Below are 27,157 nucleotides of genomic sequence, written 5' to 3'. Positions count from 1 at the left end.
ACACTTGAAAACTGAGAATCCATTCAGTGTGTTTTCAAGTCTTTCAATAACCATGATGGAAGCAGACTGCCTTGTGAGGCATCTTTAATCAAAGGCCCCTCCAAGAGTGACACCAAATGTTATTAAACTATACTACAGAATCAAGTTATGCTCTTGGTGACCCCAACCCTACAAGGATTTCAAACAGCAGAGGTAGAACATTTAAAAATCTAATGAAGGGCTTCCCTCGTGGCGCAGTGGTTAAGAATCCGCCTGCCAATGCAGGGGACACGGGTTCCAGCCCTGGTCTGGGAAGATCCCACATGCCGCAGAGCAACTAAGCCCGTGCACCACAACTACTGAGCCTGCGCTCTACAGCCCACGAGCCACAACTGCTGAAGCCCATGTGCCTGAGCCTGTGCTCCACAACAGCAGAAGCCACTGCAATGAGAAGCCCGTGCACTGCAAGGAAGAGTAGCCCCCACTCACCGCAACTAGAGAAAGCCCACATGCAGCAACGAAGACCCAACGCAGTCAAAAATAAATTAAATAAATTAATTTTTAAAAAAAAGAATACTGACCTCTTCAAAGTTTAAAAAAAAATTTTTAAAATAAATAAAATCTAATGAAAATACGTTCTCTGGAAAGAACATGGCTCCCGGAACCAGCTTCGTCATTTATTTATTCTCTGACCTTGGACAAGTGACCTCACCTTTCTGGATCCTCAGTTTTCTCATCTATAAAATGAAAGGGGTTGAATTCTAAGCTCCATGTCCTTCCAGCTCTGAAATTCTAGTATTCCCTTCATTTAAATGGTCTCTCAGTAGCCTCTGAAGTGTTTCATTGAACATAATTGATTTTTCCCAGGTTTAGCCTGTGGTATTCCTACCTGTATTTTAAGTTTTAACCTGATAACTATGCTTATGTTTCTTTATATGCCTTAAGTTGCTAGCAAGGTACTTTATGCAAAGATGCTTTATGCAGAGCAGACACAGTATTAGTTGAATTAAATTTATGCAATCTGATTTTGAAATATTTACAAGCCTACCAAGACAAAGTTCCTGCTTCAATCTTAGTCATAGCTTCTGCTTCTCTACAATTAATGACATTGTTTAAAGTAACTAAACAAATAACTTTTAAACTCTTGGCAATTTCTAGTTTTCCAATTAACTTACAGAGCACTCCTTCACAAGACCTATTACAAAACCTACTAGAGCCAGCCAACCTTAATGAGTTACAGCAACCTTAGGTTTTTCCAGGAGGGATCACGCTTAGTGGAATGAAATAAAAAGTTAAACTGTAGTTACTCAGTCTTCATTACCTTATAAATAGCAATCCTGGCTATAAAGCAAAAGTTCACTATAAATTAGACAGGGGCAGAGATGGTGGGCATGTGACTAGCAATATTCATGACAGAAAGAGAAATGGAGAAGCAACAAGCAGAAAATAAAAGCATAGTTCCATCAGAACCAAGGAGGCTGACTGTTGGCAAACTGTCTCATTTGTGCAAAGAGCTATATACCTTCTCCAAAAATATTAAATGTTCATTTACAACAGAATGGCCACATTATTCTTAAAATCTGTCTGCTCCAAAGCTTTAGAATATCCGCACCTAGCTACTAAATGCCAATTTTTTTTTAAACAGCAAGGTTAAGTTAATGCAGTGTTAGAATGGTTCATTTAAATGCAAATTAGGAAATTTAGAAATTAAAGTACCCACAGTAACGTTAACTGTCACAGTGCACAAGATATAGGACTGTGGATTACTCAGGGCAGTCGTAGGGATGCCAGGTTGCATCTGCATTAAACAGAGTTACCACAGCTGGTGGAATCTCAACTCTCAAATCTCCCAGTTACTGTCAAAAAAAAAAAGGTAACCTTTATAATTAAAACTCACTCCAGGGACTTCCCTGGTGGCACAGTGGTTAAGAATCTGCCTGCCAATGCAGGGAACATGGGTTTGAGCCCTGGTCTGGGAAGATCCCACATACTGCAGAGCAACTAAGCCCATGCGCCACAACTACTGAGCCTGCACTCTAGAGCCCACAAGCCACAACTACTGAGCCCGCGTGCCGCAACTACTGAAGCCCTCGCGCCTAGAGCCGGTGTTCCGCAACAAGAGAAGCCACGGCAATGAGAAGCCTGCACACCGCAACGAAGAGTAGCCCCCGCTCGCTGCAACTAGAGAAAGCCTGTGCGCAGCAACAAAGACCCAATGCAGCCAAAAATAAAATAAATAAATTTATATATTAAAAAAAAGCACAGATTCATGTAAACAAAAAGAAAACCTGTTCCCCTCCAACCACCACAAAAAAAAGCACAGTCACTTTCTAATCACAAGTACAATATCATTGTCCAAAAAAAAAATGCTTAGCCTTGGTCAAACCTGAGAGCCAAAACACAATCAAAGTAAAAAGTTTCCATCTACAGCAGAATACTGGATTACATAAACCAGTGATCAACTCATATACAAATACATTTTATATCAGGAACTTATATGGCACATAGTACAAGTTGTCACTCCACTTCCAGGTATATATAGATCTATAAGAAAAAGGACACTTGGCTAGATCTTTATTATTTTTTTAAGATTATAATTATGATCACTTTTATTATTATAATTATTTTTTAAAGATAATTATTTTTAATCATAATAAAACATACCATCACTCTCATTTTGTTTCTTATCTTCTCTAGAGTACCAAAGGCAATGTGGAGGTACTTCCCTGGCAGTCCAGTGGTTAAGAATCTGCCTTCCAATTCAGGGGACTCGGGTTCCATCCCTGGTCGGGGAACTAAGATCCCACATGCCACTGGGCAACTAAGCCCGCGAGCTCCAGAGCCCGTGTGCCACAACTAGAGAGAAGCCCGCACGCCCCCACAAAAAAATCCCACAAGCCGCAACTAAGACCCGACACAGCCAAATAAATACGTATTTAAAAAAAAAAAAACAGGCAACGGGGGAAACACAGGGAACAACTGAATGAAAGAACTTCCATGCCACAAGCGTTAGGAGACACAATGATTACCAAGAGCACTAAGCAAAGGACAAAAGGTAAACCTAAAAAAACAATGTTCAGTCCACCATTTAGCCACTCAATCAGCAAATATTTTAGTGCCTTCTCTGTATAGACACTATTTGAGACCAAAAACTCTGCCTTCGTCAAACTACGCTGTAGTAACAGTATAAATAAGTAAACAAATAAGACAATATCTGTGCTAGAAAGAAAATTAAGCAGGATAAAGGTAATGCAATTAGGTAGGGTCCTTCCAGGGCCTTTCTGTCTGGGTAACACGAGCTGAAATCTGAAAGTCAAGGAAGAGCCAATCAAGTGAATTATTTGGGGGAAGAGCGCTGCAGGCAGAGGTAACAGAGACAAGGCAGCATCACCCAGGGCTTAGAGAAAGCGGTGGCCAATGTGGCTGGAGCATAGAGCAAGAAGAGGTGAGAGAGATCAAGTGAAGGAAAAAACAAAAACAAGCTCCAGAGCTGCTGAAGTAACTGCAGTGTGGTCTGGATATCTTTGTTCGTTTACTTAGCTTCCACTCGACATGGTTGAGACCATCAACAAAGGAAGTGTTTAAGAGAAAATTGCACTAAGCCCTCTAACAGGCAACTGATTATGGATACACAGGAAGTCCCTGTTTCCATAAGAAACTGGATGACTCTGGTCTGAAAAACAAAGATGAAACCAGCATGTGGACTGGAAGCACAAGAGAAAAGAGACAAAGGGAGAAAAAAGAGGGTTTTGTTTTACAACAATGGGACTAAAAGGCAGAGAAACTTCTCACACAGCTGAGAAGTGCGCAGGAAGAAGAGGACTGTACTTTTCTTGGAGAGCCAGGAGAAAAGATGCCGGAACTTAACTAGAGTATAGGAAGTTACCCAGACTGAGTAAGAAAGCAAGAAAGAACTATCTCTAAAACTTGTAATGTATACCTTTGATGACCTAGTTTGTCATTCACTTGTCAATGACTGACCAATTACCACATCCTGGGGATCCTGCTAGGTGCCAGGGACACAAAGACTAATTAGAAATCCCTACCAGATCATCACAGCAATTAATTATTAAGTACAAAAGGAAAAAGTTGCCTTTAAATGGAACAATCTGGCAGATGCCACTTAATCACAAGTGTTTAAACTTAGCATCACCACCAGTAGAACAACCTGACAATCATTTCAATGCCCTGAGAAAAGTACATCATCACACATGTACTGTTCCTGCCAAAAGTGGCAATAATAAGACAAATCCAAACTGTGGACATTCTATAAAACTGGCTTAAACTCTTCAAAAGTGTCAATGTCATGGGGGAAAAAAAAGACTGAAAATCAAAACTAAAGAGATACAGGGGGCTTCCCTGGTGGTCCAATGGTTAAGACTTCATGCTCCCAATGCAGGGGGCCCGGGTTCGATCCCTGGTCAGGGAACTAGATCCCGTATGCCATAACTAAAAAGACCCCGCATGCCACAACTAAAAAGACCCTGCATGCTGCAACAAAGATCCCGCATGCCGCAACTATGATCTTGTGCAGCCAAATAAATAAATATATTTTTAAAAACAATATAATTTGGAAAAAAAAAAGAACTAAAGAAATGCAACAACTAAATGAGGTATGGGATCTTTTACTGATTCCTGGATTAAAAAAACTATGAAGGACATCACTGGGACAACTGGTGGAATTTAATATGAATATGGACTGTACATGAGATCAGTACTTCTGGGCATCTTGTTAAAAGGCAAATTCTGAATCAGTAGGTCTAGGGTAGTACGTAACAGTCTGAATTTCTCACAAGTTCCTAGGGAGAGCAGACACTGGTTCTTGGACCACTCTTTAAAAGAAATCATGTTACTATATCAATGTAAAATTTCTTATATAGTGTAGTTAAGTAAGGCAATGTCCTTACTCTTAGAAGTTACATGCCAAAAAACCTAAGGGTGAAATACTTGGTGTCTGCAGTCTACTTTCAAATTCCTCAGAAAAAAAGTTTATATAGAGTAATGGAGCAAATTTGAAAAATGTTAACAATTGATGAAACTAGGTAAACTGAAGAATCAAGTGCTCGTTGTATTACACTTTTACAACTTTTCTGTACGTTTGAAGAATTTCAAAAACAGCTGGGGGAAATGCTCACAGTATAGAACGGAAAATAGTTACAATAAAACAGAAAGTATAGAGTTGTACAGTGAACCACCAGTGCAAAGAGGAGCACCCAGGAGGGAATCCCCAATGGCCAGAGAGTCCTCACTGAAGATCCGATGTACTGGGAGGGAGGGAGGGCGGTTGTTTCAGTTTGTGCAAAGGGACCAGAGAACTTTGGCACCTTCCAAGAACCACAAGTGTAAATGAAAAATATAAGACAGATAGTGAAATGGCAGAAGATAAGGCTAAAAGATAAGCAAAGAAATTAAGAAGGCACTGGAAGTTATCTTTCTTAACTTGAAAATACCATTCTATAATACTTGAAAAATCCTGAAATGCACACCCCGCCCCAGAAAAAAACCCTCAAAGACAAAGGAGAAAACCCCACCTCTTACAGTAACCATAGTAAAGACCAAAAGCCAACAGCAAGTGCCTTCCTGGCCAGAGCAGCACTGTCCCAATCTAAAGGACTTCACGCACATGACCGCAGAGCTCAGTTCCTTAAACCCCACAAGGCTCGAGCCAAGCATTTTCCTCCCCATCTATTCCCCCTTGGCCTTCCTCATCTCCCCCTACCAAAGCTCCACCAAACCAGGTCCCCTAGAAGGAGACTCTAGGCCCCTTTCCTCCTCTTCCCTCCCCTCCTCTGCATCTTAGTAAATATCTCACTCTACTAACCCTTCGCATTCTCAGGGGTCTTCTCATTTCCAATCACTCTCCAGACAGCCCCAGTTATCACTGTCATGGAATCGACTCTCCTCTGAAAAGAACTTGGCATTGCTTCCCCACCACAGGCAGGATGAAGCGGAAACTCCTACAAACCTTACTCACAATGGCCTGCCAACCTCATCACCTGCCTCTACTCCAAACTCTTCTCCAGATAGTATAAGTCTCCAGACTTTTATATAACCCCTATCCTCTGCCCAGAGCACCCCTCCAGACTCTTCCATCTTCCTTCAAGGCTCACACAAATGTCCTCTGCTTTCATAGAAAGAGCTGTTCCCTCTTTTCTGGGTTCCCCCATCACTTTACAAGCATCTCTATTTCAGCACTTGCCACATAGCACGATAACAGTGTGTCCATCTCCCATAAAGCTGAGAGCTCCTTTAAGTACAGAGATCATGCCTTTTTTGAGCATGGTAACTTTCATCTAACAACATTCTATAAATGATTAACTGAACTGGCTCGACTGTTTTTAGATTTCATCTAGCAACACCGATGTGTGTGCAAAGAAATCTCTCTCCCGTTATAGATTAGCAAAAAAAAAAAAAAAAAAAAAAAAAAAGGCAGGCTTAATAAATGCATTGTATTTAACTGAACCCTTCCCCCTGCAATTGAGATACAGCAAACTAAACACGACCTTAGACCCTAACTCAATAAAGATACCTAGAAAACATTACCTCTTTCACAGGTCTTAATGACACCAAAGAAGCTTAAATTTCTCTCAAGGGTTGCCATCTTCCATTTCCTTGAGTTTTTTCCCCTCCTCCCAAGGGATCAAGCTCACATTTCACTTATCCACTTCTGTGCAAAATGACAGGTTTCTAAAGATACACTTCAAAGTCAGTCCAGAGCTTTTCTGAGAACATGATGACCCCAGGTCCAAGGAAGCAAGAAAATGGTAACAGATGATTATAAGAAACCTTTGCCAATTTAGAGATCCCCAGAACAGAAAACCCCCAAGAACACTGACTCGTCAGTAATAATAATCTACCCTTTCAGCTCTGCCTTATTCAGTGCACTATCATTTTTCACAAACCATGATTAAGAGTCTAGATTAATACTGAAATATTTAACATAATGAAATATTCAACATACCATGAGAGAATAGTAACAATGCATCTTTGCTTGGAAACAAAGCACGTATCAGAGTTGCACAGGGCAAATGGACTATTAGCAAAGGCTCCTATCCTCCGTGTAACTTGAAATGGGTCACAATGAATGCGTTTTCTGAGTTATCATAGCACTTTCAGTTTCAAGAACAGTCTGCAGTCTAACCTAATAAACCAGTATATGTAATCTGATAATTAACCAGGCTTTCAACACACTCTTCAAATCATAATGTCTAATACTAACAAAATAAAACATAGCAATAAAACATTTTCAAAATACAACTGATGAGCCACTTACTTATGACAGTATTTAATAATGAAATCTCAGAACAAGAAAAAGAAGGAAATCCACAGCTCAGTATAATGAAATGGAATAGCCAAAATGAAATAATCCAGAAAAGAACTACCCTTTAAATTAGCAATTAAGGAATTACATCAGTTATCTAACACTAAGATTAAATTGGATTAAATTACCTCATCACAAAAATTAAATGCAAATGATAAATTTTTTCTTCTGTAAAGCCCTCTAAGTCTTTTTTTTTTTTAATTCTTACAGATGATGGTGGGAATGTAAGTTGGTGCAGCCACTACGGAAAACAGTATGGAGGCTCCTCAGAAAACTAAAAATAAAATTACCATATGATCCAGCAATCCCACTCCTGGGAGTATACCCAGATAAAACTATAATTCAAAAAGATAGGGACTTCCCTGGTGGTTCAGTGGTTAAGACTCCGCGCTGCCAATGCAGGTGGTGCAGGTTCCATCCCTGGTCTGGGAACTAAGATCCCACATGCCACATGGAGTGGCCAAAAAGATTTAAAAAAAAAAAAAAAGATACATGCATCCCTATGTTCATAGCAGCACTGTTTACAATAGCCAAAACATGGCAACAACCTAAATGTCCATCAACAGATGAATGGATAAAGATGTGGTACATACTCAGCCATAAAAAGAAACGAAACTGAGTTATTTGTAGTGAGGTGGATGGACCTAGAGTCTGTCATACAGAGTGAAGTAAGTCAGAAAGAGAAAAACAAATATCGTATGCTAACACATGTATATGGAATCTAAGAAAAGAAAAAAGTTCATGAAGAACCTAGGGGCAAGAGGGGAATAAAAACACAGACCTACTAGAGAATGGACTTGAGGATATGGGGAGGGGGAAGGGTAAGCTGTGACAAAGTGAGAGTGGCATGGACATATATACACTACCAAATGTAAAACAGATAGCTAGTGGGAAGCAGCCGCATAGCACAGGGAGATCAGCTCAGTGCTTTGTGACCACCTAGAGGGGTGGGACAGGGAGGGTGGGAGGGAGGGAGACGCAAGAGGGAAGAGATATGGGAACATATGTATATGTATAACTGATTCACTTTGTTATACAGCAGAAACTAACACACCACTGTAAAGCAATTATACTCCAAAGACGATGTTAAAAAAAAAAAAAAACTATCTCTGAATGGAAGCATTGGGTTTAATCAGTTCTGAATTTGAACAGTCTCTTTGTTTCTCTGTACCACTAGAAAGAGTGGTGTGTTGAGCAAATATTGTTAATATGCCTGAAAGTCTACCTTCAAAGTCTCTACAGAGGTTTAACTGTATATAAGCCAAGGGTCACCCTTAGGATTCTGGTTTTAGTCCATTTTATAAAACTAAGACTGTAGTGTCCTCTGTATTCTTTTAGTGTCATCTAAATAAAGTTCTAACTAATATTCCCAAATGTTATGTTATCTTACAGGTGAAGGGCAATCACAGGTTTAAATGAAGGCAAACTGTAACCATGCAGGCCGTTCTTTTTTTTTTTTTTTTTTTCCAGTACGTGGGCCTCTCACCATTGTGGCCTCTCCCGTCACAGAGCACAGGCTCCGGACACACAGGCTCAGCGGCCATGGCTCACGGGCCCAGCCACTCCGTGGCATGTGGGATCCTCCCGGACTGGGGCATGAACCCGTGTCCCCTGCATCGGCAAGCGGACTCTCAACCACTGCGCCACCAGGGAAGCCCCTGCAGGCCGTTCTTGTGTTGGAAATGTGACTGTCAAAATTCTCTCAGTAAAGTTTTGCAGTTTTGTCCCCCTCAAAAAAAAAAAAAATAAAATGTGGTACACATATACAATGGCATACTACTCAGCCACAAAAAAGAATGAAATAATGCCATTTGCAGCAACATGGATGGACCTAGAGATAATGATACTAAGTGAAGTAAGTCAGAAAGAGAAAGACAAATACCATATGATATCACTTATGTGTGGAATCTAAAATATGGCACGAATGAACCTACCTACAAAACAGAAACAGAATCACAGACATAGAGAACAAACTTGTGGTTGCCCAGGGGAAGGTGAGGAGGGAGAGGGATGGACTGGGAGTCTGGGGTTCGTAGATGCAAACTATTACATTTAGAATGGATAAACAACAAGGTCCTAAGGTATAGCACAGGGAAATATATTCAATATCCTGTGATAAACCATAATGGAAAAGAATATTTTAAAAATGCAAAAAAAAATTCTTACAGATGAAAATTACAACTTCCACAATAAAATTCCCTCTCTTCTTTTTTTTTTTTTTGCTGTACGCGGGCCTCTCACTGTTGTGGCCTCTCCCGTTGCGGAGCACAGGCTCCGGACGCGCAGGCTCAGCGGCCATGGCTCACGGGCCCAGCCGCTCCGCGGCATGTGGGATCTTCCGGGATCGGGGCACGAACCCGTGTCCCCTGCATTGGCAGGCGGACTCTCAACCACTGCGCCACCAGGGAAGCCCCCCTCTCATCTTTTACTACAATGGGACTACTAAACAGATGACAAGAAATTTTAAAAATCTAATCACACTACTCATACAATACTTGCTCCAAATCTTTGTTACAAATATTTAGAATGACACTCAAAGTTGCCTTGCAAACTGTATTTACCTTATATGCATTGCTCCAAACTTGCAGCCAGTGAAAAAGCACAAATTAAATCCCAATCAAAAGGGGGTCTGATAGATGACAGCCCATCAACAAGTAAATAGAAATGCATGGTAATTTCAAGCTCCATTAGAAATGGAGTTGGGGGTATGCTTGCACACAGAGAAAGTTTGATAGTTATAAAAAAAAAATAAGGGGGAAAATAATGAACATTTAGAGGCTCCAACAGAGAAAGGGCAATGCTGAAGTTTTATTTTGAAGCACAGTTATTTCTGCACACTCTGAACTTTCAATAATGGATAAATTTAGTATAGTGCTCTTGCAAGTGAACAAAACAGCATGAGACAGGGCAAGTAAAGCCAGACTGTTCACCTCCCTACACAGTTCGGCCCATTCAGCCCAGGCCCACAACATGGGGGGCTGAGCTGACCACCACACTGCACAAGCAACAAATACCACCCTCAATGTCTGGGAGCAAGCACAGTGGCACCTAGGCCGGACAGGTGCCACTGTCCGGCCTAGGTGAGAGACTAGTATCCAGAATATATATAGGAACTGTTGCTCTGTGAGACTCTCTACAATGCCTGATGTAACTTTTTTTCTTAAGAGAAAACAGAAGGTACTAATAAGACAAATCCTCCAACACATAAGGTATAACCAAAATTCCTTTAAGACTTCTAAGTGTGTGGCTTCAGTCCCTCAAGAGGAAAAAATGATTTGGGCTGGGAAAGCAGAAAGGATAATTGATTTCATGTTTTTCACTATTTGTTTATCTCTATACAGAAGGTCAAACTTGCAAAATACATATTTTTTGAATGAATTTGTTTTTACCTGCTTATTTTTTCACTTTTTATATGCAGTAAAATTCACTCTAGTATACTATCCTATGACTTGTGACAAACTCAATTGTGCAATCACCTCCATAATAAAGAGATAGAACAGTTTAAAGAATTTATTTTATTTTCACAACAGCACACACATACAACTAAACCATAGACCCTAACTGTACAAAAGATTATTCACTTCAAGAGCAAATTTGGCATCAAATTACTGCAAAGCTACAGTAATCAAAACAGTATGAAAAAAAAAAAACAAAACAGTGTGGTACTGGCATAAAGACAGACACAGAGATCAATAGAACAAAATAGAGAACCCAGAAACAAATCCTCTCATGGTCAAATGATTTTCGACAAGGTGTCAAAACCACTCAATGAAGAAAGGACAGTCTTTTCAATAAGTGGGGCTGAGAAAACTAGATATCCACATGTAAAACAATGAACATGGACTCTTACCTAATATCATATATAATAATTAACTCAAAATGGATCAAACATCTAAATGTAAGAGCTAAAACTATAAAACTCTTAGAAAAAAAAAATCACAGGGGGACTTCCCTGGTGGCACAGTGGTTAAGAATCCACCTGCCAATGCAGGGGACAAGGGTTCGATCCCTGGTCCAGGAAGATCCCACATGCTGCAGAGCAACGAAACCTGTGTGCCACAACTACTGAGCCTGTGCTCTAGAGCCCGCAAGCCACAACTACTGAGTCCGCGTGTCACAACTACCGAAGCCCACTTGCCTAGAGCCGGTTTTCCGCAACAAGAGAAGCCACCGCAATGAGAAGCCCACACACAACGAAGAGTAGCCCCCACTCGCCACAACTAGAGGAAGCCCACGTGCAGCAACGAAGACCCAAAGCAGCCAAAAATAAATAAATTTTTTAAAAATCACAGGGCAAAAGTTTCATGACATTGGGCTTAGTAATGATTTCTTGGATATGACACCAAACGCACAGGTGACAAAAGAAAAAAAGAGATAAACTTCCTCAAAATAAAAACCTGTGTGTACCAAAGGACATTATGAACAGAGTGAAAAGGCAATCCAGACAACAGAAGAAAATAACTGCAAAACATATATGTGAAAAGAGATTAGTATCCAGAATATATAGAAAACTAAAACTCAACCAAAAAAAAAACAACTCAATGATGTGCAAAACACTTGAATAGACATTTCTCCAGAGATATACAAATGGCCAATAAACCCATGAAAAGATACTCAATATCACTAATCATTTGGGGAATGCACATCAAAACTATAATGAGATACCATCTCACATTCATTAAGACGGCTACTATCGGGGCTTCCCTGGTGGCGCAGTGGTTGAGAGTCCGCCTGCCGATGCAGGGGACACGGGTTCGTGCCCCGGTCCGGGAGGACCCCACATGCCGCGGAGTGGTTGGGCCCGTGAGCCATGGCCGCTGAGCCTGCACGTCCGGAGCCTGTGCTCCGCAACAGGAGAGGCCTCAGCAGTGAGAGGCCCGCGTACCGCAAAAAAAAAAAAAAGATGGCTACTATCAAAAAAAAAAAAGAAAAAAAAAAGAAAATAACAAGTGTTGGTAAGGATGTGGAGAAATCAGAACCCTTGTGCCCTGCTGGTTGGAATGCAAAATGGTACAGCCACTGTGGAAAACAGTATGGCAGTTTCTCAAAAAGTTAAACATAAACTTACCATATAATCCCGCAATCCCATTTCTGGGTATATATCCAAAAGAACTAAAAACAGTGTCTCAAAGAGATATTTGTATACCCATGTTCATAGCAGTACTATTCACAGCAGAACTATCCAAATGCTTATTAGCAAATGAATGGATAAGCAAAATGGGATATATATAAAATATTATTCAGCCTTAAAAAGGGAAGGAAATTCTGATATATGCTACAACATGGATGGACCCTGAGGACATTATGCTAAGTAACATAAGCTAGTCACAAAAAGATTAAGATTCCACTTATACCAGTTACCTAGAGTAGTCAAAGAGACAGAAAGAAAGGTGGTTGCCAGGAGCTGGGGTAAGGGGGTAATGGGGACTTGAAGTTTAATGGGTATAGTTTTAATTTTACAACATTAAAAGACTTCTGGAGATAAATGGTGGTGATGACTGCACAATATGAATGTACTTAATACCACTGAACTATACATTTAAAAATGGTTATGTTGGTAAATTTTATGTTATGTGTACTTTACAATTTTTTAACTTAAGAAAAAAAAGGAAGGGAAGAAAATTCTGACACATGCTACAACACAGATGAACCTCAAAGGTTACATGAAATAAGCCAGACACAATAGGACAAATATATGATTCCACTTATATGAGGTACCTAGACTAGGCAAATTCATAAAGAAAAAAAGTAGATAAGAGGTTACCAGGGGCTGGGGAGAGGGCAGGATGGGGAGTTACTGTTAAATGAGTAGAGTTCCTGTTTAGAATGATGGAAAAGTTCTAAAATGGATGGTGATGAAAAAAATAAAAAATAAAAAAATAAAATAAAATAAAATGGATGGTGATGATGGTTGCACAACATCGTAAATGCACTTAATGCTTAAAAATAGTGAAAATGGTCAATTTTATGTTATATATATTTAACCCCAATTTAAAAACATTATTTTAAGAGTAGCAAATCTTTTCCCCCAGGAATTCCACTTCTAAGAAATTTCCCTTAAGAAGTAAGGACAGGCAAAAGATTCAGCTACAAATTAAAGCAGCTCTGGAAGCAAATGAAATGTCCAACAGAGGACTGATTAAAGAAGCTATATTGGAACAGTAGGGGATCATTAATATGCTATGTTAACACTGTGAGAGTAACCATATTTCATCAATTCTAAAGCATACATATTTCACATCTTTAAGTCTCTAAAATTTGGATGTGTCTTACAATTGATGGCATTTCCTAGTTTATTTGGCAGTGTTTATTTTCTTAGTGGTACATAAAGGTTAATCTTAATGCTATCAATAGGGGAAATGTTCAAGTATGATAAATGGACGGCAGATTACAAAAGAGCAAATAAAGTAAAATCTAGTTTTTATAAAAGTTATACAGTCAATACACATACCTAGAAAAAAATATCACAGGATGTACACCAAAATGTTAACAGTGTTTATCTCTAGGTGATATAAATATGAATTTTTTTTATAAAGTTGTTGACTTTTTTTGTTATTGTTTTTAATCTTTCAGCCATGCCGCGCAGCACATGGGATCTCATTCCCTCGTCAGGGATCAAACTCTCGCCCCCTGCATTGGAAGTGCGGAGTCTTAACCACTAGACCGCCAGGGAAGTCTCAGTGGTTTTATTTTTTTAAAAAACTTAAATAAACTGGATGTAAAGCCATGCTGCCTCCACCCCCATATCAATCTGGCACAATCCTATATATAGCATATCTCCTCATATTAGATATGAGTCAGGTATCACAAAAGACTAAAAGATACAAAAGAATGTAATTGCCTTGAAGGAGCTCAGCATGTAACAAAAGAATTTATGGTCCACAAGAGTCTTTACAAAGGTAAATCAGCAACTCAGTGCTATGTAAATAACTGAACTAGTGCACTGGTTTTACTGATAAGACAACTTAATATGAACCAGATACATGTCCTGTCCAGCAGTCCATAACTAAAAGAATAAATTAGCATTCTATCATGTTAGACATTAAAATAAATATCCTTTATAAGTCATCTTAGTCATTACATAGATGACAAAGTTCAAACTCTCCAACTGAGACTCATAAGATTAAAAACCCCTAAAAGCAGGTTAACATCATAAATCATCAGATAATAGACACATAATCAATGACAAATTAGCAATAGCAGGAAACCCCCTACCATACAATTATTGTTTGCTATGACATTTTAAGAACTACATTTAAAAAAAATTCTTTCCAGAAGTTAGCTACAATAAAAACTTTACTTCCTGCCCTCAAAGTAGACAGCTCAGCTGGGGCGGGGGTAGGGAGAGACACACAGGGAAAAGCTCTATGACACTGGATTTGGCAATGACTTCTTAGAAGATACCAAAAGCATTAGCAACAAAAGAAAAAACAAATAAACGGGACTTGATCAAAATTTAAAGCTTTTTAACATCAAAGGACATATCAACAGGGTAAAACTGAGAGAAAATATTGCAAGTCCTCCATCTAATAAGTGATTAACAGCCAGAATATACAAAGAACTCTATAACTCAACAACAAAAAAACCCCAAACAATTAAAATGGCCAAAGGACGTGAACAGAGATTTCTTCAAAGAAAATATACAAACAGCCAATAATCACATGAAAAATGCTCAACAACACTAAACATTAGAGAAATGCAAATCAAAACCACAATGAAACATCAACTCACATCCATCAGGATGACTATTATTAAAAAGTAAATAAATTTTTTTTTAATTAAAAAACAGAAAATAACAAGCGTTGGTGAAAATGTGAAGAACATGGAACACTTACACATTGCTGTTAGGAATGTAAAGTAACATAGCTACTGTGGAAAACAGTATGGCAGTTCCTCAAAAATTTAAGCGTAGAATTACCATACCAACTGACCTAGAAATTCCACTTCTGGGTATATACCCAAAAGAGCTGAAAGCAGTGACACAAACACATAGTTGCACACCGATGTTCACAGCAGCATTATCCACAATGGCCAAAATATCGAGGCAACCCAAGTGTTCATCAATAGATGAATGGATAATGGAATGTTACTCAACCTTAAAAAGGAAGGAAATTCTGACACATGCTACAACATGGGTGAACCCTGAAGGTATTATGCTAAGTAAAATAAGCCAGGTACTTAACATAGTTAAGTTAATAATTCAAAGTGACAGAAAGTACAATGGTGGTTGCCCTCGGGTTGGGGGGAGAGGAAATGGAGAGTTATTGTTTAATGGATATGGAGTTTCAGTTTAGGACAATGAAAAATTTTTCTGGATATGGACAGCGGTAGTGGTTACACAACATTGTGAATGTACTTAATGCCACTGAAGTGTACACATAAAGATAATTTAAATGGTAAGTTTTGTTATGTATATTTTATTTTAAAAACTAATGAGAATGTCATAATCAGGTGCAAATTTTAGAATTTCAGGTAAGTTAAAGATCACTTTCAGCAACGATGATCAATGTCTGAATAGAAAAACCGTATCAATCAGCCTTCGGATGGATAGCATTCGTGTCAGAGAAGGATGGAGTATTCCACAACAAATGCCTGGCAGATGCAGAGACATGTAGCAACAATTCACAATAGAAAATAAGGCTGAAAAATAAGTTGGGGCCAGGACTCAGAAGGTGCTAAATGCCCATCTAAGATTCTGACTAGTGCAAAAAGACAGCAGTACATTTCCCAAAAGAAGAATGAGTACTGCTTATGTGTAAAAGACTGAATGGTGGAGGGGAAGATAGTAAGAAATTCAACTAACTTCAGCAAACACTTACAGAGCAACAACAGTGTTCCAAATTCTCAGATTATAAAAACTGAAGGGAGAGGAGGGGTGGGTAGTGACTGCAAAGAGATTTCTGGAGTACTGGTAATTTTCTGTTTCTTGATCTGGATGGTGTCTATGGGTGGTGTTCACTCAAATAATTCATTAGACAGGTACTGCTATAATTTGAATACTTTTCTACATGTATGTTATACTTTAATTTTTTAAAGTTTTATTAAAAATAAAGGCTAAGACCCAACTTCTAAGAAACCCCCAGCTGAGAGGAAGTAATCCATAAAAATATTTACCAAATGACATGAAAGATGCAACCACAGAATATGTACAAGGTACCCAAGAAGCACTGAGATCCAACAGAGAACCCAGAGGCACTAACATCTAAGGTGAGTTCTAAAGAATAAACAAGTTTGTCAGATGGATGAGAAAAACAGTGCTCCAGGCAAAGGAAAAAATATGAAAAAGGCACCAAAGCAAACAATAGAACAATTTATCCAGAGAACTACAAGTAGTTTTGATAGTTCAAAAATAAGAAGATGATCTAAACTAGAGTGGAAGCAGGGAGAAGGGAAAACAGGAATTTATGTAAGAGGAAGATCAGATGTAAAGGATTTCATCTGATTAGATCTGGGTGGAAAGGAATAAGAATGGAATGAGGATGGTTCTCAATTTGCCCATAACAGCAACTTGGTCATCAAGGCCCTCCATAATCTGACTGTTGCCTCATCTGTCATAGTTCCAACCACAAGCCAGACTCCAGACAGAAAAGACTCCTTCCTCCTTCATTCAACGTGCACCTAATTTTTTTCTTTAATCTCCAGGCCAGGTACCATGCCGAAGGCTAAGGCTCACTTTCTAGCGGCAAAGGCAAACAGGGATATCAATAACAAGGTACAGTACAGTGGAGTATACCAGCTAGTGGGAAGAAGTTTGCTACCAGAAAGGAAAGTGTTAGCTTGAGTCTTGTGATAGGACAAAGAGCTCATTATAGAAGTGATGGAATACAAATTGGGAGAGTGGGGGAGAACAAGGTGCGTGACTGAGCAAACAACAAAACAACAGTAACAGATAATCCTAGGCCCCTACATCCAATTTATATGTAAGGCCTATCTCATTTCTCCAAAATACAGCTCCCTTTATCCCACCACCTTCACTCCCACCATCTTCCTAGCTCAACTCCCTACCTTCCACTTGTACACATATACAAGCCTTGCAAGCACTAGCAGGAGCAATCTTCTTAAAAAGGAAATCAGATCATGGAACTTCTTACAATGGCTTCTTACAGCTCTTAGAAGAAAATCCAAACATGTGACCTGGAGTTTCCTGGCAATCTCACGTTAAGGCCTTCTCCCCATCCTAAAAGTATTCAAGCTACACAAGTCTTCTCTTAGGTCTCTAAACACATGTTGTTCTCTCCTGTCTCATGACCCTTATTTACACAAGCAGAATATCCTGTTCCCTCTGTCTAGATCTTCATCAGCACGCAAACCACTACCCCCAACAACCAGGTCTGTCTGTCACGTCTCACACTACTGCTACTTTCTCAAAGAAATCCCAGGACTCTGCCAGTTACTGCCTATCTCTACATCTGGTTTAGGTCTAAAGAAGAAAAAGGTTTCTCATTTTGGTCCTCTTGAGTTTTTTTGGTTTTGTTTTTGTTTTCTTTTTGTCTGCGTTGGGTCTTCCTTGCTGCGTGTGAGCTTTCTCTAATTGCGGCTCATTGCGGTGTGCCGGCTTCTCATTGCAGTGGCTTCTCTTGTTGCGGAGCACAGGCTCTAGGCACACAGCCTTCAGTAGTTGTGGCACGTGGGCTCAGTAGTTGCGGCGCACGGGCTTAGCAGCTCCGCAGCATGTGGAATCTTCCCGGATCAGGGCTCAAAACCCGTGTCCCCTGCACTGGCAGGTGGATTCTTAACCATTGCGCCACCAGGGAAGCCCGGTCCTCTTGAGTTTGAGATGCCCCTGGGGGCACCCAAGCAGCTCTCCAGTGCACAAGTGACCATGTGGATGAGGTGAAACAGCTGTACTCAAAATAGAACTTCCACTTTAGCACAAGTATCGGACTTTAGCATAAGTTTGATGGCAGGGAGACTGCACAGAGAACTGCTTCTCAACTTGGAGGGAGAGGGCACCCCTGATCTCTTAAGTCACCATAGGAATGTTACTGATGGAAGGAGGGTGATACCACATCAATGGTGTGAAACACTGAGATATGCTGGACAGAATCCTGGATATGAGTGTACTGAACAACAAAAAGACTGAGAAACAAGAGCCAAAACTATAAGGAAAACCAGGAGAGATTTACATCACAATTCCACAAACTCCTTCGCCCTTTTATGCTTCCTCCCAACCAAACCCTACTCCTGTTTCATCCAGTTCAAATGCCGTCCCCTCCTGGAAGCATTAGCCCCCACTCCACATCTCCACCAGTTTTTATCATTATTATTATGTAAGACTGACCCATGCACAAGTTTCTCAACAGTAGTGTTATGGTACTGAACGCCATCGGCCTCGTACTACACCTGGGGTGTGTGTCTCTCCTCCTTATTACAACTGTGAGCTCTTGGGGGCAGAGACCATTTCTTAATCAACTGTGGTCCCTTAAGAAAGTGGATAAATTATTTTTTAACTTGGTAAAAGTCAAAAAGGGTAAATAACTGCGCAGAGGCTATGGATAATTTCTCAACCCCTCCCTCTTGTAAAATAAAATAACACATCTTAATTTGATTTATAAATTCATACTTTCCCGAAGTAACATACAGCTGTACAGTCTTTAAGAATCACTGCTACACAAAATATCCTCTCATCGAAATGCCTTTCCTGTTGCAACAATACAGTGGTGTAATCATTTCCTTCATCATAAACATGAAATGCCCTTAATTTAGTTGGAGACTTAACATATCTTACTCTTTTCTAAATTATCCTAAGTTTTGTACAAAACAAACACACCAAAAAAATGTTACATAGACGCGCGAGTACATAAGAGGTTGTCAGTCCTGGATCTGAGCCAACTGCCGCCTGCATTATTGGGAAGCCATTCCTGCCAAGCCAAGGTTAGGCATTCAGTCAACATTTTTTCCAACAAGCGCTTCGCACACGCACACTCCTTTAAAAGTCAACAACAAAAACGTTCCAAGGACATTCGTGAAAACTAGTACTAATCAGTGTTAAGTGCGTCCAATTAACCAGCACAAGAAGTCTGAGTAATTTCACAACAAAGGTTAACACGGTGCACGCCAGAAGTCCACACGGGCGTGGCTGCCCTTCCCAGCCAGACTGTGTCAGAGAAAAGGGCCACTAAAAACTTTCACATACGCTCGGGCCGGGAATGCGGGGCTGCGGGCCCAGCAAATGTCCTGTCCACCCGACCAGGAAGTTTCGGTGCCGGGGGTGCGACCACAGAAACCACAAACCACACGTACTTCAATGGAAAACTCAACTCCAGGACCCGCCCGCACCTGGAACAACGCGCCGACTCTTCCCTACAAGGAAGGCAGCCGAGGGGGCCCAGCGCGGGCCTGGCGCGCGCACCAAGCCCACTTGAACAAAGTTTAGAAACCGGGAGAAACTTTCAAGTGAGGAAGCGCCGCGGCGGCGCGGGGCCGGCGGCTCGCTCTGCTCCAGCCGCCGCGGCCCCTCAACTTCCCGAGCGCCAGGAAACGCCGGCCCCGCCCGGCCAGGGCCCAGGCCCGGGGCGCCGCCGGAGAAGAGGGCCGGAGGCCGCACCAGCGCCCGCCCGGAGCCCGATTCCGGGCGGGGTCGTGGAGGTAACCGCGCCCGGCCCGCCCACCCGAGAAGCCCCTCGGCCCGGCTGGGGAGCCCGCACCCGCACGAAGACAATTACCTGCGGCGAGCTCGGCGAGTGCAGGAAGATTCCCGAAGCCCGAAGCCGACTGCCGCCGCTTTGTCTCCGCCTGTCCGGCTCCGAGGAGGAAATGGGCCGCCCGGCGCCCCCGGCCCCGCCCGCCCTTCCCAGCACCTCCCTCCGGCGCGCTCTTCCCGGCGCCTCCCGCTGCAGCCCAGCTTTCCCGGTCCTCGATTTGGAGAGAGCCCTCGACCAAAGAGCCTGGCGGTGCCAGGCCTGGACCCCCAACAGGACCTCTTGCTCTCCGCCCCTCACCCCTGAGTTACTTAATTCCAGGCCCCTAGTGATCTAGGGATGGGAGTGACCCCCCCCCCTCCTAGAGGAAGGAGGAGCGCTGACTCCTGGAACAGCCCGCGAGCGGGGGAGGGCAGGTGAGTCACCGCTCCGCGCACAGGTGAGTCTCCGGGCGCGGCCTGCTCAAGCCCCACCCCCCGCTGGTGCCCCAGGGACCGGGTGAGGCGCTGAAGAGTGCCACAGGTGTTCGGAGTAACAGGCTTCCGGAAAAGTGCTCTAGGTCCACCCACTGGTTTTACAGAAGGAGAAACTGAGGCCTCACAGCTTGAGGCGAAGTGGAAGTAGAATCCGACTCTAGGGAACTCATAATGTGCGATGGAAGCCCTTCTAGAAGTCACCTAACTCATCTGTCACTTGACAGATGGGGAAACCGAGAGCTCTCCTGATGGAGGACAAGAGGCTTCTCACATCAGTGTCCCCTCCTGAGATTGCCCACACACACACACACACACACACACATACACATACATACACACAAATTTGAAGAACCTGGCGTCTATTCCTATCCTTCTGGCCATTTACGGAATTTTATTCCCACTCTTCCTTATCTTCCTGATGAATGTTCCCCCCAAAAACTACAAAACAAAAAACAAACCAGATACATATTCACTATCATCCTGGTATAGAAAACCCTAATGACATTTTATCTTCATCATGGGATGATGAACGAGGTTGATTTCAGTATTGATCTATAAATCTAAAATAATGCAAGACAGTATCCACTGCTTGTTTGGTGCTGAGCACTGAACAGGGTGCTAGGGAGACTTGCCTTCAACATGTTTACCCTTTACTACTTATATCTCCCTTTCCCAGGAAATGCAAACTCCTGCAAGACAGGAGCTATATCCCCTACAGCACCCAGCACAAGGCTTATCCCCTAGGCAGCGCCCAGTTAATGTCTATGGGTGAACGTGCCCACTGTAATTCAAAGCACTATGGATTTGTGCTAGTTAAGAGTTGCTGACAAAAGGAAATAGGACCATGAAGGGAGAGAATAACCTTCAAAAGACATACCTTAATGAGGCCATTCTCTTTCAACCACACCCCATTCTGTTTCTAGCTTCAGAGCCTTTGCTCCTATGGTATCCCCTGCCTGGGGTGGCTATGGCTTCCCCCCACTACACTTAGCTACCTTAGAACATAATATTCAGTCAATAAATATTTGAACTAACAAAAGACAGAGTTAAAGGATTATGCTCCATAACTTAGTATATTCATCACTTCACTCAAGTACCATTTACTTAGTTTGCAAGGCCCCGTGTTCAAAAATTACTAACAATTTCAAGACAGCAACATTGGAGCATTAAACCAAGCATGGGACCTTTCTAAGCGTGGGGCCCTGCTATAGACTGAATGTTTGTGTCCCCCAAAATTTATATGTTGAAAACCTAATGCCCTAGGTGATGGTATTAGGAGATGGGGCCTTTGGGAGGTGATTAGGTCATGAGGGCAGAGCCCCCATGAATGGGATCTGTGCCCTTAAAGAGGAGGCCCCAGAGGTATCCCTTGCCCCTTCTGCCATGTGAGGACAGAGCAAGAAGGCTCTATGAACCAGGAAGAGACCTCTCACTAGAACATGATCATGCTGGTGCCTTGATCTTGGACTTTCCAGCCTCTAGAACTGTGAGAAATAAATTTCTGACATTTATAAGCTACTCATTCTGTGGTATTTTGTTATAGCAGCCCAAACGGACTGAGGCCCTAAAGATGAAAGAGTGTATTTGTTTGAGAAAAAGAAGGATTGGGTGACAGAAGAAGAATATGAGAGACTTGCAGTGTGCCCTGTAAGTTATGGGGAGTCAGTTCCTGACCCCTGAGAAAGCATGAAAAACTTACTAGGGGCAACTTGAGCATTCACTATGTCCTAAGTACTTGCTATGTGCTGGAGAAGCACTAGTGAATAAAACTGACTTTAAAATTGAGATAATAAAACTGAGATCCCTGTTCTCACAAAATTTAAAATATAATGGAAGAGACAGGTATTAAAACAGGTAAACTATAAAAAAAGAAGGTCAAATGTGAAGATAGGGAAGAGATACAAGTAGATTTAGGGGGAAATTAACCTAGTCTGGGGTTCAGTGACCTTTATGCTGTGACCCACTCCTGCCAGAGTTTCACACTCACCTCTCCACCAAAACTGCTTTCATCAAGGTCCCTAATGACCTCCAGAGGGCCTATGAGGGCCTCCAGAGCTCACCTGCCCCACCACAAACCTGACACACTGGCCTCTACAATTTCTGGAACACTTAGAGACAGGCTCTCGGCTTAGGGCCTTTGCTTTCTGCCTGGAATGTTCTCCTCCAAATAGCTGCCTAACTCACTCCCTCACCTCCCCCAGGTCTTTTGCTCAGCTGTCACTTTCTTGGTGAGGCTTCCTCCTGGCCACCCTATCTAAAATTGCATTCCCTTCCCTCAGCATCCCATCCTTCCTTCTTTGCTTTATTTTTCTCCTTAGGGTGGATCGCCATCTGACATATAAAGTTGTACAGTATATATCTACACATATATTTTTTAAATTATTGTTTTCTCCTGTCTTCCTCTCACTAGAATTTAAGCCCCATGAGGGATAGAATTTTTGTCTGTTTTGTTCAGGGCTATGTCCTTGGTACCTAGAATATATTTCTAGAAGAGGACCTGAGGGACATAGATCCCTCAATAAATATTTGTTAAATGAATGAAAGAAGGAATACATGGAGTCTATAGAAAAGCCATTGACAAGGTGGATAGGGAGGGAAGGAAAGAGTATTTCTAGACAAGGGGACAAGCAAGTTTGAAAGCCCCAAGTCCCACTACAGGAAAAGAAGTCCCGTGATTTGAGAGCTGTAAAGTAGGGAGAGGCCAGACTGGAGAAGGCTTTGTAAGGCTTCAGACTTGATTGTGAGGGAATGGGCACCACAAAGGATTTCAGACATAAAGAGAAAAAGATGATAATATTTCGGGGTTTTTTAAATTCACTTTGGGTGACTTCCCTGGCAGTCCAGTGTTTAAGACTTCGCCTTCCAATTCAGGGGGTGCGGGTTAGATCCCTGGCTGGGGAGCTAAGATCCCACATGTCTCAGAGCCAAAACACTAAAACATAAAACAGAAGCAATATTGTAACAAATTCAATAAAGACTTTAAAAAACATTTTAAATAAATAAAATTCACTTTGGAAAAAAGCAGATTGTAAAGCAATGCATATAATATCCCATTTACGTTTTAACAATGAATACATATTCATTTTAAAGCTCTTTTCTCATAGCATCTGAGCCATTTCAAACCTATCATCTGTTCAAAACCCTCCAGTTCTTCCCATCTTACTCTAAATAAAAGAGTGGTAGTCTTACCCAACAACCTCAGACCCATCTTTGGCTTTTCCCCTCCATCCTTTCACTCCAACTCACACTGGAGTCCCAGACATTCCCATAACACAAGGAAGCACTTTCCTTCCTCAGAGCCTTTGTGTTTCGAGTTTCCTCTACTTGGAATGGTCTTCTCCCCCATAGCTCCTTAGCTCACTCCATGGCTTTGTTCAGATCTCTGCTCAAATATCACCCTATCCAAGAGTCTTTCCCTAATTACCCTTTGTAAAATAACACTAGCACCCACTTCCCTTCCCGCCCCTCTCCATTTTATTTCTTTACCCTGCTGTACTTCTTAGCACTTGTCACCACCTAACACATTCAGTGTTTCCATCACCTGGTCGGAGAGACCTTTCCTGACCACATCTCCCACACCCCAGTCACTCTCCACCCACGATACTGCATTTCTATTCTTTATAGCACTCATCCCTCTCTAGAATTGTCTTGTCTAATGGTTTATTTTCTGTCTCCTCTATTAGACTATATACTCCATGAGGACAGGAATCTTGTCTGACTTTTTTACTTCTCTGCTCTGATAATGTAGCACAGTGCTGAACTTCCCTGGTGGCGCAGTGGTTAAGAATTAGCCTGCCAAAGCAGGAGACACGGGTTCGAGCCCTAGCCCGGGAAGATCCCACATGCCGCGGAGCAACTAAGCCCGTGCACCACAACTACTGAGCCTGCATTCTAGAGTCCACGAGCCACAACTACTGAGCCTGTGTGCCATAACTACTGAAGCCCACATGCCTAGAGCCCGTGCTCCGCAACAAGAGAAGCCACTGCAATAAGAAGCCCACGCACTGCAACCAAGAGTAGCCCCTACTCGCCGCAACTAGAGAAAGCCTGTGCGCAGCAACGAAGACCCAACACAGCCAAAAATTAAAAAAAAAATGTAGCACAGTGCCTGGAAGATAAAATGCACTTTAAGGGACTTCCCTGATGGTCCAGTGGTTAAGACTCCATGCTCCCAATGCAGGGGGTACAGGTTCAATCCGTGGTCGGGGAACTAAGATCCCAAATGACGCGTGGCTCAGCCAAAAAAAAAAAAAAGGCACTTAAAAATATTTGGAGAAAGAATGAGTGGCCATAGATATAGGAGGAAATCCAAGTGTCATTGAAGCCAAGGACTTGGTCACTAATGTCAATTGATGATATTTGGATAAACTTCAGGTTTCAACTTCAGGTTGCTGAACATAGTGTACATAATCATGAGGATTAAGGTGCATCAAGAATGTTAAGGAGGGCTCCCTTGGTGGCGCAGTGGTTGAGAGTCCGCCTGCCGATGCAGGGGACACAGGTTTGTGCCCCGGTCCAGGAAGATCCCACATGCCGCGGAGCGGCTGGGCCCGTGAGACATGGCCACTGAGCCTGCGCGTCCGGACCCTGTGCTCTGCAACGGGAGAGGCCACAACAATGAGAGGCCGGTGTACCGCAAAAAAAAAAAAAAAAAAAGTTAAGGAGAAAACAGTCCAAAAAAGTCAATCAGCAAGACTTCCCAGAGTATTCTGAAAAGTAACATAAAATAATGTCAAAATGTCAATAAAGATGAACCATCAGAGATCATTTTAGAGACTCTTTACATTATGAGGACTTCATTATTATTTATCTTCATGTGCTGGTAAATAGCTTTACAGTTTACACAGCACGTTCCTGTTTATTATCTCATTTGAGGAAGGAAGAACCAAAATGAGTAAAGATCCGAAAATAATGAAGATGAGAACAGACTTGGTAGCTTTGAAATGAAAGTTTGGAAAACATTTACCTCTTGTTGCCATGAAATGATGAGCCACCCTCCCCCAATAAGACCCATAGAAGAGACCGAAGGGACTCTTGGATTAGCCTGGGAAAGCCAACAAAGGGGATCAGACTGGGACAGGAGTCAGAAAAAACTAAAGGTCAAACCTAGGTGTGGTGGGCTTCCCTGGTGGTGCAGTGGGTTAAGAATCCACCTGCCAATGCAGGGGACACGGGTCGGGGAAGATCTCAGATGCCGCGGAGCAACTAAGCCCGTGCACCACAACTACTGAGCCTGCACTCTAGAGCCCGTGAGCCACAACTACTGAGTATGCGTGCTGCAACTACGGAAGCTTGCGTGCCTAGAGCCTGTGCTCCGCAAGGAAGAGAAGCCTGCGCACCGCAACAAAGAGTAGCCCCCACTCGCCATGACTAGAGAAAGCCCGCGCACAGCAACGAAGACCCAATGCAGCCCAAAATAAATAAATAAAACCCTAAGTGTGGGACCACATCAGGGTCAAAGGCAATTGGATGCCTAGTGGCACTGGTTGCCTTTCCGTTCCCTTTCAGATGGCTGGGGGAAAGCAGTAAAGCCCTGCCATCCTGGCAGTTTTGTCTGTTAGCTTAACTAACACCAGGGTATTTTCCTCATTTCTGTGTAGCACAGTAAGTCACAACCCTGTCTGCACCTTAGAATCACCTGAAGAGCTTTTTAAAAATATGATACCCAGGCACCACCTCGCGGGCTCAGATTCAGTTGTTCTTAGGCAGGGACTAAGCATTTTTTTTTTTTTTCGGTACGCGGGCCTCTCACTGTTGCAGCCTCTCCCGTTGCGGAGCACAGGCTCCGGACACGCAGGCTCAGCGGCCATGGCTCACAGGCCCAGCCGGTCCGCGGCATGTGGGATCTTCCCGGACCGGGGCACGAACCCACGTCCCCTGCATTGGCAGGTGGACTCTCAACCACTGCGCCACCAGGGAAGCCCGGGACTAATCATTTTTAAAAATCTCCCTGGGTGATTCTACTGTGCAGCCAGAGTTGAGAATCACTGATAACTTGTCTAAGGTTGGACAGAAAACAAAGTGAAGTCAAGTATACTTAAAACTCATTCATTAATTCATTTGTTCACACAATTATAATTATTTTAATACTCAGTGACTGAAAATAATAATAGCTTGTATTTACTAAGTCTTTAGTACATGCCAGTTTCTGTGGTAAGAGCTTCACATGTCATCCAAACCTCTCAATAATCCTAAAGAAGTTAGGATTATTGTATTTCTCATTCTCTAAGTGAGAAACAGAAGCTTGGGTCACACTGGGAATATGGCAGTGCTGGGACCCAGATCTACCAGAATCCAGAACCAGGCTCTTAACCTTGCCCCACTTAGCCTCTGAAATGTCAACGGCTTTTTTTTTCTTTTTAATTTTTTTTTTTTGATAAATTTACTTATTTATTTATTTATTTAGGCTGCATTGGGTCTTCGTTGCTGCGTGTGGGCCTTCTCTGGTTGTGGCGAGCAGGGCTACTCTTTGTTGTAGGTTGTGGAACATGGGCTATAGGAGCACAGGCTCAGTAGTTGTGGCCTGCGGCCTCTAGAGCACAGGCTGAGTAGTTGTGGCTCATGGGCTTAGTTGCTTCACGCTATGTGGGATCTTCCCGGACCTAGGGCTTGAACCCGTGTCTCCTGCATTGGCAAGTGGATTCTTAACCACTGTGCCACCAGGGAAGTCCCATGTCAATGGCTTTTAAAAATTCTTTGTTGACAAGCTACTGTCAGAATAGTTTTCATTTTAAGGCTAT

General features: G+C 42.2%; 1 protein-coding gene across 3 annotated transcripts in view; it reads right to left on the bottom strand.

Annotated features, from left to right (window-relative positions):
* The window catches only part of CTNNA1 (catenin alpha 1), a 345,218-nt gene that overhangs the window by 158,774 nt on the left and 159,287 nt on the right, over nucleotides 1–27,157 (bottom strand). The window contains exon 1 of one of the 3 annotated variants that reach the window (XM_030869482.2): nucleotides 19,966–20,076. The exons of the other annotated variants lie outside the window; for them this stretch is intronic. The gene's annotated coding sequence lies outside the window, so the exon portion shown is untranslated. Of the gene's footprint in view, nucleotides 1–19,965; nucleotides 20,077–27,157 lie in introns of those variants that run through there. 3 annotated transcript variants of the gene reach the window in all.

The sequence above is a fragment of the Globicephala melas genome, chromosome 3 (genome assembly GCF_963455315.2).
Source record: "Globicephala melas chromosome 3, mGloMel1.2, whole genome shotgun sequence".
In the NCBI taxonomy this organism is placed as follows: domain Eukaryota; kingdom Metazoa; phylum Chordata; class Mammalia; order Artiodactyla; family Delphinidae; genus Globicephala; species Globicephala melas.
Note: the sequence above shows the minus strand (reverse complement) of the source record. Positions and strands in the feature narration are given on the sequence as shown.